This window comes from Balaenoptera physalus (genome assembly GCF_965194825.1).
Source record: "Balaenoptera physalus genome assembly, chromosome: 2".
NCBI lineage: Eukaryota > Metazoa > Chordata > Mammalia > Artiodactyla > Balaenopteridae > Balaenoptera > Balaenoptera physalus.
Genome location: NC_138883.1, coordinates 53,672,566 through 53,685,829, shown reverse-complemented (window position 1 = coordinate 53,685,829; position 13,264 = coordinate 53,672,566). Strand labels below are relative to the sequence as shown.

The 13,264-nt window shown below is 35.8% G+C and overlaps 1 pseudogene across 1 annotated transcript; it reads right to left on the bottom strand.

Moving 5' to 3' along the window:
• Positions 1–8,303: 8,303 nt before the first annotated feature.
• LOC309656116 (ATP synthase subunit g, mitochondrial pseudogene) lies at positions 8,304–12,888 on the bottom strand (annotated as a pseudogene). The gene has a single exon. The product of its transcript is annotated as an ATP synthase subunit g, mitochondrial pseudogene (transcript).
• Between the last annotated feature and the right edge of the window lie 376 nt (positions 12,889–13,264).

Sequence of the window (13,264 nt, the reverse complement as noted above, 5' to 3'; positions counted from 1 at the left end):
TTCCAAGTATTCATGGGATTTTTCTAAATAGCTTTTTGTAATTGATAATTAGCCTAATTATATTATTGAAAACACACTTTGTATTCTTTCTATTCTTTTAAATTTGTGTAAATTTGTCTTATGGCCCAGAATATAATCTATTTTGGTAACTGTTTCATGTGTATTTGAAAGAATATATATTTGCTGTTGTTGTTGGGTAAAATGTTCTTTCAGTGTCAATTAGGTCAACTTAGTAGATAAAAAAAATTTTAGTGGTTGCCCCATGGTCTACAATATATCTTTAATTAATCATTCTGCCCTCAAATAATATACCACTTCACATATAGTGTAAGGAATTTATAACAGTAAATTCCTAATTCCTCCCTCCCATCCCTTGTATTATGATTGGTATACATTTTATTCTTTTTTGAAAAATTTATTTACTTATTTATTTATTTATTTATTTGTGGCTGTGTTGGGTCTTCGTTGCTGCGTGCGGGCTTTCTCTAGTTGTGGTGAGCAGGGGCTACTCTTCGTTGCTGTGCGTGGGCTTCTCATTGCGGTGGCTTCTCTTGTTGCAGAGCATGGGCTCTAGGCATGCAGACTTCAATAGTTGTGGTGTGCGGGCTCAGTAGTTGTGGCTCCCGGGATCTAGAGTGCAGGCTCAGTACTTGTAGCATGTGGGCTTAGTTGCTCTGCGGCATGTGGGATCTTCCCAGACTAGGGCTCGAACCAGTGTCCCCTGCATTGGCAGGTGGATTCTTAACCACTGCACCACGAGAGAAGTCTGACATTTTATTCTTACACATACTATAGACATACAACTCTTTCATACTATTTTTAATCACACAGTTATGTTTTAGAGCAATTAGGAATAAGAAAAAATAAAGTAAAATTTATTTTATTTTCATTTATTCCAGTGCTCTTCCTTCTACTGTGCAGATGCATATCTTGCTGTCTGGTGTCATAGTCCTTCTGCCTAAAAAGCCTCCTTTAACATTTCTTTTAGTGTAGATGTGATGGAAATGCATCCTTTCCAGTTTTGTTTATCTGCAAAAGTCTTTATTTGTCCTTTGCTTTTTTGAAAGACATTTTTACTAGTTACAGTAGATGGGTATAACTTTCCTTTTGCTCGGCTTTTAGTGTAGGTGTTTGAATTAATGTAGTCAGGGCTTGGGCAGGTTTTGAGATTTGTTGTTGCTGTAGTTACCCACAGTGCACCACAGGCTTCAAATTCCTCCAGCAGTACCTTTGGTTTAGGGTGGGACCCAGTTTGCTTGAGGGTTGTTTAGAGTGGAGACCCATTTATCATTTCTCAGTGTCAGCTCCACCTTCAGCGTTCAGTATGAATTTTGCCTGTTTGAAATTTGCCTCTTGCTTTTGTCCCAGGAGGCCCAACCATTACTTGTAATTTGTACTTGTTAGCCTAGTTGTACAGGGCATGGTGGGGAGTGTTTTCTGATAGTCTGATTATGTCTTAATCCTGGCCATCCCAGCACCTGAATAGTGGAATTATGGCCTTTACAGTTGCTCTTGACCCGCTTTAACTGTAGTTTTAGGCACAGGATAATTTCCTGCACCTTAAGTGTCACTGCTTTTCTGTTTCTTTCTCTCTATTGCAGTTGTTTTTTTTCCCAGTACTTTAAAGTTGACAGTTTTTGTTGTCTTTCCTCCTACAAATGAAAGATTTTGTTCCTCTTTGGAACAAAATCTGTTTATAATATTCTAAAGCTAATTATATCCTGTTATGGTTTCCCAGTCTGCAGCTTCTGTTCACTCCCCAGGGTCTTCAAGGAGCTGCCTTTTGCATTATGTGCAGGATTTATAGCTGTTTCCTTGGGGGCTGGGGGAGGCCCCATTACAATCTTATTCCTACATTGCCCCCTCGCATGTATTTTTCTAAGTGTTTTTGCTGCTCTTGTCAATCTGATCCCATGTCTCTCAGGAATTATTTATAATTTCTAGACCCACAATTTCAGCATTTTTTATTTACCTTAAATATGGATATAAATACAAACACAGAAACAAATACAAACACAAATGTGTAATTATAACTGAATATATTACAACAAATTTAAAAGTAATAGCTCATTAAATATAAGTACCTATTTCCTGTAGGAGCTGAAGTATCACTCTATTTAATATACCTTGATCCAGTCTTTTTCAATCCTTTTCCTAAACAATTTCCTCATTTAAAATTGAAAATGACCTTACATCTTGTTCTATAATCTAGGAAGATGTTTACAATTTATTGCCCATTTCCCCAAAGCCTTTTAATCTCTCCAAACAGCTTTTAATTTCCAGGAAAGATTCCTAGATGTAAAATGCCATTTTATGAATAATTTCTCTATTCCCCTTTTGGGCAAGCTGCTACTTATCTGGCAAGATTTAAAAGCTATTTTCAAAAAGACTTCCAAGGGACTGGTAATTAGCTTCTTTTAACTTTCAGAAACATTCTATTTGGATTTTGTTCCATATTAAGAATATTTTAGGGGCTTCCCTGGTGGCGCAGTGGTTGAGAATCTGCCTGCCAATGCAGGGGACATGGGTTCGAGCCCTGGTCTGGGAAGATCCCACATGCCGCGGAGCAACTGGGCCTGTGAGCCACAATTACTGAGCCTGTGCATCTGGAGCCTGTGCTCCGCAACAGGAGAGGCCGTGATAGTGAGAGGCCCGTGCACCGCGATGAAGAGTGGCCCCCGCTTGCCACAACTAGAGAAAGCCCTCGCACAGAAACGAAGACTCAACACAGCCAAAAATAAAAAATAAATAAACAAATAAAGTTATATTATATTTAAAAAAAAGAATATTTTATAAGATATTTCAGAGGACATTTATCCCTCTTTTTAAATAGACTAAAGGGAATATGATACAATATCTATGAATGAGTGTAATTAAACCCTTTGCACTCAGAGATTGTATCTTCAAAAACCTATAAGGTAACCATGACACATGACTATATTTAATAATCATGCTACTAATTATTATAAATTAAATTCTCTAGGATGTTAATATTGAAGGTGTGATGTTAGATGTTTCTAAACAACCAGCTATTCACTTTTAAACAGAAAGTTTATTTTTATTCTGTCTTAATACTAAAATATCCTTATTTGTTTACATTTCTTAAATATTTTAATAATTCACTTTATTAGTACTATAAAAATTAGTGATATTAATCCTCAGGGTCCACTTGAAGCTATACCATCCTTGTATGCCATTCATATAGCCATGCTCCTGTTATAATGCCTTCTCTGTACCTGAAATAGTGAATGATGAATTGCTGGTAGGGTGTAGCAATACATCGTAAAGTTGCATTGGCTCCATACTCAGAAAAAAGGCAAAAAAAAAAAAAAAAAAATGAAGAATCATTCAGACTTACCTCACCTTATATAGAGCAGATTATCTATTATGTGTCTCCTCAAACACAAATAAATGCTCCGCTCATTGGTGATCCAAACCCAATGGATGAGTTTTTACTAATTAATTCCAATGATACCTTGAAGATATCTCTCTGGATGAATTATGGGAAGTATTATAAATGGTAATACATTTTAACATATTTAAGCTTAACATTATCTGGCTTCTATTAGAGATAATGTTTAAAGAACTTATGGTTCTTGCATAAATTTTCTGCTGATGCTTCACATGGTTTTCAGATATTTGGAAGAAACCACTTGGACTTAAGGTTATTAGGTAGTCTTTAATATCTGCTGTATTATTGACAGGTATTGAACTGGATTGCATAGATAATAAAACCACACTTCTATTATAATGACATGAAAATGAAAAGAACCAAAGAATTGACTCAAGTAGCCATGGGGTAGGCAGCACTGTATGACAGTCCTTTTTGTGCTCATTGATATGATTTACCTTTTCTTGAAATTTAAAAATAATGTAGTTAAATTGTATCTATTTAAACATAACTTTGAATAAAATAACATTTTCTATGTAAAAGTATTTAAAAAAAAAAGATAATGGCACTGCATTTTGAAACTAATACAGTACAGCCCAAATATTATTCACAGGAAGTTTCTTGCCTTTAAAATTGTTTTAATAAAAGATGAGATTATTAAAATAACTATTCAAAGCTTTAAAAAAGATTAAACCTTATAAAAACTTAAGGAATTGGATAAAGTTTAAAGTTACACATTGATTAGAAAAGAAAAAGCAGAATAGAGGAATGACTAATAACTGGTCTATTGAATGAACAATTAAAAGAATAAAAAGAATAAAGCCAGCAAATCTCTGGAAAATTTGACCGTAGGAGACAAAACATACAAAAAAGAAAAAAAGAACAACCAAGATTGGAAACGAGGAAAAATCCTGCCAAAATTTTTAAAGGAAATTGTAAATTTTTATAAAAATAGGATATAAAGTTATATGTACACATATATTGAAATATTCAGCTATTCTCACCTCTGATAAACTTATATAGCTTGGAGCTTGATAGTCTATGGCTTATGAGCTAGAGATATACCAATGAAGTTTACATCCTGCTGACCTCTCCAGGTGCTGATGGAAATACTCTACTTGCATACTGCTCTGATGGCTTTGGCAGGTGAGAGAGAGAATAATTGCATCCATCTTCTGCCTTTTGTTAGAGATATTGTTTAGGGGTCTAAGGTATTACAGAATTTAAGTAATTCAGCTTCTTAAGTTTGTACATATGCCTCTTTTTTTCCCCAGTGTACATCACACCACCAAATGGTTAGAAAAGGATACTTTCAATACATCCTCAATATTGCACCTCAGACCACCATTCCCTCCCTCACCTCTGGCGTGTGGTGGTTTTTTGCCAGTCGGCTTCCTCATAATGATTTTTTTTTCTCAATATGCTCATTAATCCCCCATGAGATCTAACTCCTCCACATCAACATACACATTCCTTAATGCGCCATAAGCCCAATTAATGATAAATATAGTTTGTTTCCTTGTTTGTTGATTGGTTGGTTGGTTATTATTGTTTCTAAAATTAAAGCATCTCTTGGAAGGATAAAATGAAATTGTCATTGTTGTCCTGTTGATATCCATATGTTGAAGACTTGATATTCCACAAAAGAAATAGAAGTGATAGATACACAATAATATAGCAGTTGCCATGGCACCCCAATTTCTTACACAATATAGTTCATGAAACAATATATATAGGGGAACTTGGGCATGTTTTCCTGTATAAAATATATATGGAAGTCTAGCTTCCCCATTAACAGACCCTAATTCTTTTGGTTGGCAATAATTTTAGGATCTCAGTTGATCATGGGTCTCTCTAAAACCAGAAGTTATTTTCATTGCATGTTCTGCTAGTATAGATTTGGCCTATTTTTCACCTCTGAGTGATTGATTCTGGTGACAATGAGTTGCCTTTTCATTGCAGCAAAAGAGAACGATTTCAAATCGTTGTGTCTAATCAGTCCAAGGGAGGGAAGCCAACCAAGGCTCTAACTTGAAGATATTTCCTGTTTCAATTTTCATTTTATCTCTCTGATTCATCGTTTAATCACAGCAATGCTATTGTCTGATGGAAATGCAATGTTGGAAATTTAAACATGGCATAATTTAGTATATTTCGCTGAACCTCAGAAGAGAAAAATCTCTTTCCTTTCTCAGGCACCCAGCTACTTTTTTAAAAAATGACTACTTATGAGTTGAAATATCATTACTACAAAAATAGAATGTGAAAGATTATGCCAAAATGCACAGATATTCTTACCAGCTTTTCAAAGTGATTTCAAATGTGGTACATTTTCAGTTCTGTACTGATATTTGTTTTCCAAAGATGATTATTTGGATACAAATATAAATATGTTTGTATGTATCTTCATAATCTTTAATGATATGTCTGCATGAGATAGATACATATAGAGATATACAGCAATATTAGAGCAAATTAAAGATATACAGTAATATAAGTTTCCTTAGAATGGTTTTTATCTAGTATTTTTTTTTACTTAAATAATTGCTTAGTGAAAACAGAAAAAAAAAGGAAGAGATCCGTTTGAAAGCAAAAAACTGACAAATCTAAACTTTGGTCTTCATAAATATCAATAAAAAATTCCCTGAGCTCATTGTTTCTGAAGCTTGTCTACACATTAGAATCAACTGGGGATCTTTTAAAACTTCAAAGCCCAGGACACATCCCAGCCAAATTAGATAATAAAGACATTCTTATAGAGTATCTTCTAAAAGCATTAGAGCTTTGCCTTTCACATTTAGGTTTTTAATTTCCCTAAGAAAAGTTGGAGTTCTAATTAACTTTTGGGACAACATCAGCATTCATTGAACCCATTTCTTGTTTTTGAGTTTCATTTTTTGAGTGCTTCTAACTATATATAAGGACTGATACTTTAGGAACTTTATTCTTTATTAAAAGTCTGTCAAAGGAAAAAAGGAGTATTTTTAATAAAACTCATTCTATCTGCAGTTACCATATGATACGTGGAACCCTTTTATAAATTAAAGTTACATAACAGGATCTCAGTGATCTTATTTTTCTGTATCTTGAAACACCCGGCTATTTTAGCATAGTGGGGATTGTCATTACTCATCAATTATTATCAATGATGCTTTAAAAAAGATTGAAAGAATAAGAAAGTAGAAGATTAATGGATTTTTTCCTACAAGGCTCATGCTGAAATGAAAACAAACAAACCTTTGTCATTGAATCATTCTTATTTTTCTTATTGCCTTATCCAAAATATTGTAACCATTTCTCAAAAAGTAAAGAAGATGATTCGAAACATCATCTCTGGAGTATTGTCTTACCTTCCTTGAACACAGTTGAGAATTTTCTGCTTATAATGGCGAAGAGAAGAAAATTTATGAAAGAAGAGTTTTCACAAATATGATATGAATCAGGAGATAAATCAGGAGGTGAGGCAACACCACAATGAACCCTAGACTCTTAATAATGATGATGAAATAGATTTTATAAGCACAGTCTCAGCTATGAGTCTTCAGATTATGATGTCCGAGATGAACTTTCTCAAATTCAAGAATCAACAAGTGAACAATATATTTCTAATATATTTCACATCATTGCACAAAATTTTGCAAAAAGAATCTGGACATATTTAGGATGGACCTAGAGGATATTATGCTAAGTGAAATAAGTCAGACAAGGAAAGGCAAATACTGTATGATTTCACTTATATGTAGAATTTATAAAACAAAACAAATGAACAAACAAAACAGGAACAGACTCATAGATAAAGAAAACAAACTGTTGGTTGCCAGAGGGAAGGGAGATGGGAGGGTTAGGCAAAATAGATGAAGGGGATTAAGAGGTACAAACTTCCAGTTATAAAGTAAGTCATAGGGATGTAAATATAGCATAGGGAATGTAGACAATAATATTGCAACAACTTTGTATAGTGACAGGTGGTTACTAGACTTATTGTGGTGATCAATTCATAATGTATATAAATGTCAAATCACTATGTTGTACACCTAAAACCAATATAATGTTGTATTCAACTATATTTCAATTAAAAAAAGAATCTGAACTTTTTTTTGAAAGGATGTGTGACAATATTCTTTCATCTTTTATTATGTTTATTCACCAAAATGTTCTTGATATGCTCATAAGTGGACAAATGCTAAGAGTAAGAATTGGAAAAAGACATTGGAAGGAAATAGATGGTGTAGACATGAAACAAAATCCACTGGTTTCATCAATCTAGTTCGTATTTATAAACCTAAAACTGAGACTACTTTCCAATTTTGGAGCAGAAGAAAAACACCGTGAGCTGTCAAAGTTTCAAAAAACTTTTTCATTGTGTATTGATTATATAAGTGCTAAAAGAAGAACAAGAAGTAATGATGAATTTGAAACTATTAGAGATGTATTTGCAATCTGGAACCAATATTTATAAGCTGGATATGTTCATCATTCATACATTGCAATAATGAAAAGTTGGTTTTATTCAGAAGGTATTGTCCATTTTAGGTATATATCTTCAAAAATAGGAAAATATGGAATAAAATTTGGACTAGCCATGTTTAAATTCTCATTAAAATTTCTAATAAAATAGCCTCTAAATATCTCTTTATTCTTAGTTCTGAAATTATCCATGACTTAAAAATCTAAAAAATTAAGATCTCTTTGGAACAAGATATTATATGGTGATGACTGTTTTTTTGTTTTGTTGGGGTTTTTTTGGCATACTGAATTTTTTTCCACAGTTGACACACTATTTTCCTAACACAACTGATTCAAAAGACCATGCTTCCCACTGTCCTTTAGTGTCACCTCTGGCATATATCTGCATTGTGGATATTATGTCTGTTTCTGGGACCTCTATTCTATTCTATTTATTTATTATAAATTTATTTATTTATTTTTGGCTGCGTTGGGTCTTTGTTGCTGTGCATGGGCTTTCTCTAGTTGCGGTGAGCGGGGGCTACTCTTTGTTGTGGTGCGCAGGCTTCTCATTGTGATGGCTTCTCTTGTTGAGGAGCACAGGCTCTAGGCGCACGGGCTTCAGTAGTTGTGGCCCACAGGTTCAGTAGTTGTGACTCACGGGCTCTAGAGTGCAGACTCAGTAGTTGTGGCTCATGGGGTTAGTTGTTCCGCGGCATGTGGGATCTTCCCAGACCAGGGCTTGAAACCGTGTTCCCTGCGTTGGCAGGCAGATTCTTAATCACTGCGCCACCAGGGAAGTCCCTCTATTCTATTTAATTGGTCTGACTTCTATGCTGCCGTAAAATCTCACTGTCTTAATTACTTTGCTTTATAGGAAACCTTGATATTTAGAAAACCAGTCCTCCCTCCACCTTCTTCCTCAGCAGTAACTTATTTATTTTTAGTCCTTTGAGAAATTAAATACATTTTAGAATCTGCTTATATTTCATCAAACATAGAATTTTTATGATAACTGCATTGAATTAATAAATCACCTTGGGTAGCTTGACATCTTTATACTATTGAGTCTTTAAATCTACATACATATTACTCTATCTGACCAGTCATATTAGTTTTCTGGAACTACCTTCCATCCATCCTCGTAATTACTCTGAAAAAACTATAGCCTATTTAGCAAAAGTTAGTAGCCAGAGATAGGTTTCTGATAAAAGGTAAGAAAAGAGATCTATCCTCTAAGAATTTTGGAATTGGGATAGAGACAGATATCTTAAACTCAGTTGTTTTCTGAAGAGTAGAGGGATTTGCCTAAAAAGCAGAGGAACTGGTCTGCAGCATGAGAAAAAAAACTGAAGGAAGTTACAGAAGGAAAGAATGTGAAAACAAAGAGAGATTGAGGACAGTCAACCCGCACATTTCGATTTGTTCATGAGACACAGCTGCATTTTTGTCTTTATATTCTGTGAAATACATATGCTTATAATAAAATTTTCTTTTCTGAAGCCAAATTAAGTTCAACTTCTTTTGTTTGCTGTTGAAACATTCATAATTATCACAGTTCTTTCTTATAGGCTATTTATCAATAATGATTATTTCTTAGGCATTACTTTTCCTTCAGATTCATAATTCATAGTCAATTTAGAAATTATAGATTTAAGGACAATTTCATCATACTTTATAGAAAAATTCTTAAGTGTGCTTATGAATGATTGGTAATAAAGTCATACAACATGACTTAGGAATTCTGGTAAAAATGATGGTAAGGGTTTGAAATTGTTAATTTGAAATAGCCTTGATTTTTGGAAAATATTTGTCTTTGAAAAAGACATCAAAAATCTATGTCAAAAACTGATAATAGATTTTCCATTTATTGATGTTTCTTACTTTTTAAGAATAAAGGCCTAATCTAATAACTTCTGACTGGTAATCATATACTGCTACTTTGGGTTAGTAATACTTTTACAAAATGAAATCTAGGTTTTAGTGTCTAATTATTATACCAACATTCATGGACAAAGTTGAAATAAATTTTGGTTAAACACTGAAAACTTTCTTTTTTTTTGACACTGTCTTATTTTATTCAAATAGCAGTCTGCTCACACATGGTCCAAGAACACCCAAATAATAAAGCAAAGATTGGTCTTCAGACATCATAGCCAAGGATGACACGCTTGCCTATGATCTCGCCAACATTAAACCACATCCACACCTCAGTGGCCACCAAACCATTCAGTAGAGCTTCCTTAACTGTGAGCTGTTTGAAGCTACCAGTTTGAGCACTATTGATAATGTTTTTCAAGCTCTGAATAGCTGTAGGGATCTCAGCAGGGGTTGGAGGAACCAGCTCAACCTTAGCATAGTGCCAAAATATGGCCAGTCAAGGCTTCGAGTAAGTCACGGCAGCGTTGACCAGCACCAGGGCCTTCTCCATGAGGTTACGTACAAACTGGGCCATGGTTCTAGTACGAAAGCCCATCACCCTGAGTGACCGGCTTGAAAACTTTTAATTCTGAGCCAACATATGGATTTTTTAGCTCTGTACAAATACATAAATTACGCTTATCTTCTGTTTATAGGAATAATAAATACAAACACACTTAAAGCTGCCTTATAGTGAAAATCACAGCTTATAATATGGAATTAAATATTGGTGAAACTTTAAACAGTGTTTGGAAAGCTGAGCGTTATTGAAGTAGACTTCTGGAAAGGTTAGCTTTTTTTTTTTTTAAACAAAATTCATGTTTTATTTAGGTGGAAATAAACTATACAAAATTGGTTTTCTTCACCAAAAATAACAGCAGTATTTTCTGTATTATTCCTTATAAGTGTTTCATAAAGGCTAAGGTATAAATAATCCTATATGCAAATATCCCAGCTCAAAATACCCCCCTAACTGAAATGATCACTTGAGTATGAAAGACTTTGAACAATGTTAGAAAAGCTACTTAGCAGGATATTGCAATAGACAAATGAGAGTTAATGGATCTTTGTGTTACTTATATATCTATTGGAGCAATAGAAATAATGAGTGGATGGATTAAGAATATATATTTGAGATAGAACTGCGTAGGACTTGCTGATGAATTTGATGTCAAGGTTTAGAGAGGAAATAATGATTACTCCTAGGTTTTTGGCTGAGCATTTAGTGTGTACAGTGGTAGCATTTCCTGACACAGAGAACATTGGAACAGAAATAGGCTTTCATGGGAGTGAAACCGTGCAACTCAGATTGGACTTGAACCCACGTGCCGGTACTCGAACCCAGCCTAAACCCAGATTGGGACTTGAACCACTGTTAGTTGAGATCACACACCTTGTCTCAGGACTTAAGCTCAGGTTCTTTATGTCTCATCACAGAAAGAATTCACTGAGAGACAAAATGATAGGTAAGTAGATTTATTTAGAAAGATACACATTCCATAGACAAGAATGCAGTCCATCTCAAAAGGCAAGAACAGCCTTGGGAGAAACACAGTCCACAGACAGAGTGTGGGCCATCTCAGAAGGCAAGAGGCCCTGAAATATGGCGTGGTTAGTTTTTATGGGCTGGGTAACTTCATAGGCTAATGAGTGGGAGGATTATTCCAACTATTTCGGGGAAGAGGTGGGGATTTCCAGGAATTGGGCCACCGCCCACTTTTTGGTCTTTTATGGTTGGCCTTGGAACTGTCATGGCACTGGTGGGTGTGTCATTTAGCATGCTAATGTATTACAATGAGAGTATAATGAAGTTCAAGGTCTACGGGAAGTCAAATCTTCTGCCATCTTGGACCTAATACCAGTTTTTGTCATGTCCTATGGCTATGTCATTCTTTAAAGGTTTTGCCCTACCCCGTTCCCTCCTGCTTCAGGAGTAGGACTGTTGGGGAAATGACTTACTACTAGACTGTTAAATATTAATATGTGTGTGTGTGTGTGTGTGTGAGAGAGAGAGAGAGAGAGAGAGAGAGACTGAGAGAGAGAGAGAGAGGAGTTTGGTTGACTGATTCAGGGGAGAATCAAAGTCAGAAAGGAGGATAAATGGGAGGCAGTTGACCAAGATGGCCTTAAAATTTCCCTCAGGTTGACTAAACGTTAGACAGCCTTCTGACTCTTAAGCTCCTGATCTCCCTTTTCCTAGAGCATTTACTTTAGAACACTTGTAAATTCCCCTTAGGATATAAATCTTTTTAAAAGCCTTTTGCCAGTTTTATAACCCATGAATGACTTTCTCAAGGACCTGAGGGCCGTCCCTTTGAAATGTAATCATCAAGGAAGGTAAAGTCTTTATCTCTCAGTTTCTAGAGGAAAGCAGGAACCTAACTTCAATGGGCTCTAAATAGGCAAACACAAATAGCCTAATAAGAGTTATACATTTGCAAACTCAGACATAACTCACTATACTCAACATCTCCCATTGATTAACCTTCCCTGTAACTTCTTTTAAATTAATGGAACATGACATTTAGGCCCTTGCTCCTGTGATCTCAGGACCAGCAACAGCAGCCGTCCTGGGTGCTGGGTGGAAATGAAAAGAGTTCAAATCCCAACGCAGGTCTACTAAATCATAATCTGCGTTTTTAGTTAGATCCTCAGGGGATTCATATACACACTAAAGTTTGAGAAACACTGCATTAGGTTACCTAGGGATGGAAACTAGACTTCAAAGGCAGTGGGGGTGGGTAATGAAGAATGAAACAGTGGACCGGTTGTGTAGTTAAAGTTGAAATATTATGAGAGTGTGGACTGTAGAATAAATTAGATGGAAGGATGGGCTAGCCTGGCCAAAGAGAGGGATGTGAATATAAGGTGAGTTAGTGAGGTTGTTGATAATAGCATGGTCAAATGTACAATCACAGTAGGGTTGGCTGGCAGTAATCTGGGGGCTAGATTCGTCTGTGAGAGGTCTTTAAAGGTTATGGCTGTCTAAGTAAGTATATCGGGCAATGGCATGAGTATCAAATATTTTGTGTTTTTAAAAGTCAAGAGAAGGAAGCATGGTTTAGAAGTATCAATAACACCCTTGTGTTATCTTCCAGTTGTGAGGTACATATGAAGGGGAAATAAAAAAGTAGCCTGGGGCTTCCCTGGTGGCGCAGTGGTTGAGAATCTGCCTGCCAATGCAGGGGACACGGGTTCGAGCCCTGGTCTGGGAAGATCCCACATGCCGCGGAGCAACTAGGCCCGTGAGCCACAACTACTGAGCCTGCGCGTCTGGAGCTTGTGCTCCGCAACAAGAGAGGCCGCGACAGTGAGAGGCCTGCGCACCGCGATGAAGAGTAGCCCCCACTTGCCGCAACTAGAGAAAGCCCTCACGCAGAAACGAAGACCCAACACACCCAAAAAAAAAAAAAAAAAAAAAAAGTAGCCTTGTCTTGAGAGGGCTAGGTGGAGGCTGTGACCTCAGGAAAGGGCCAGGATTTAGATGAGACAGGAGTTGGCAAACTT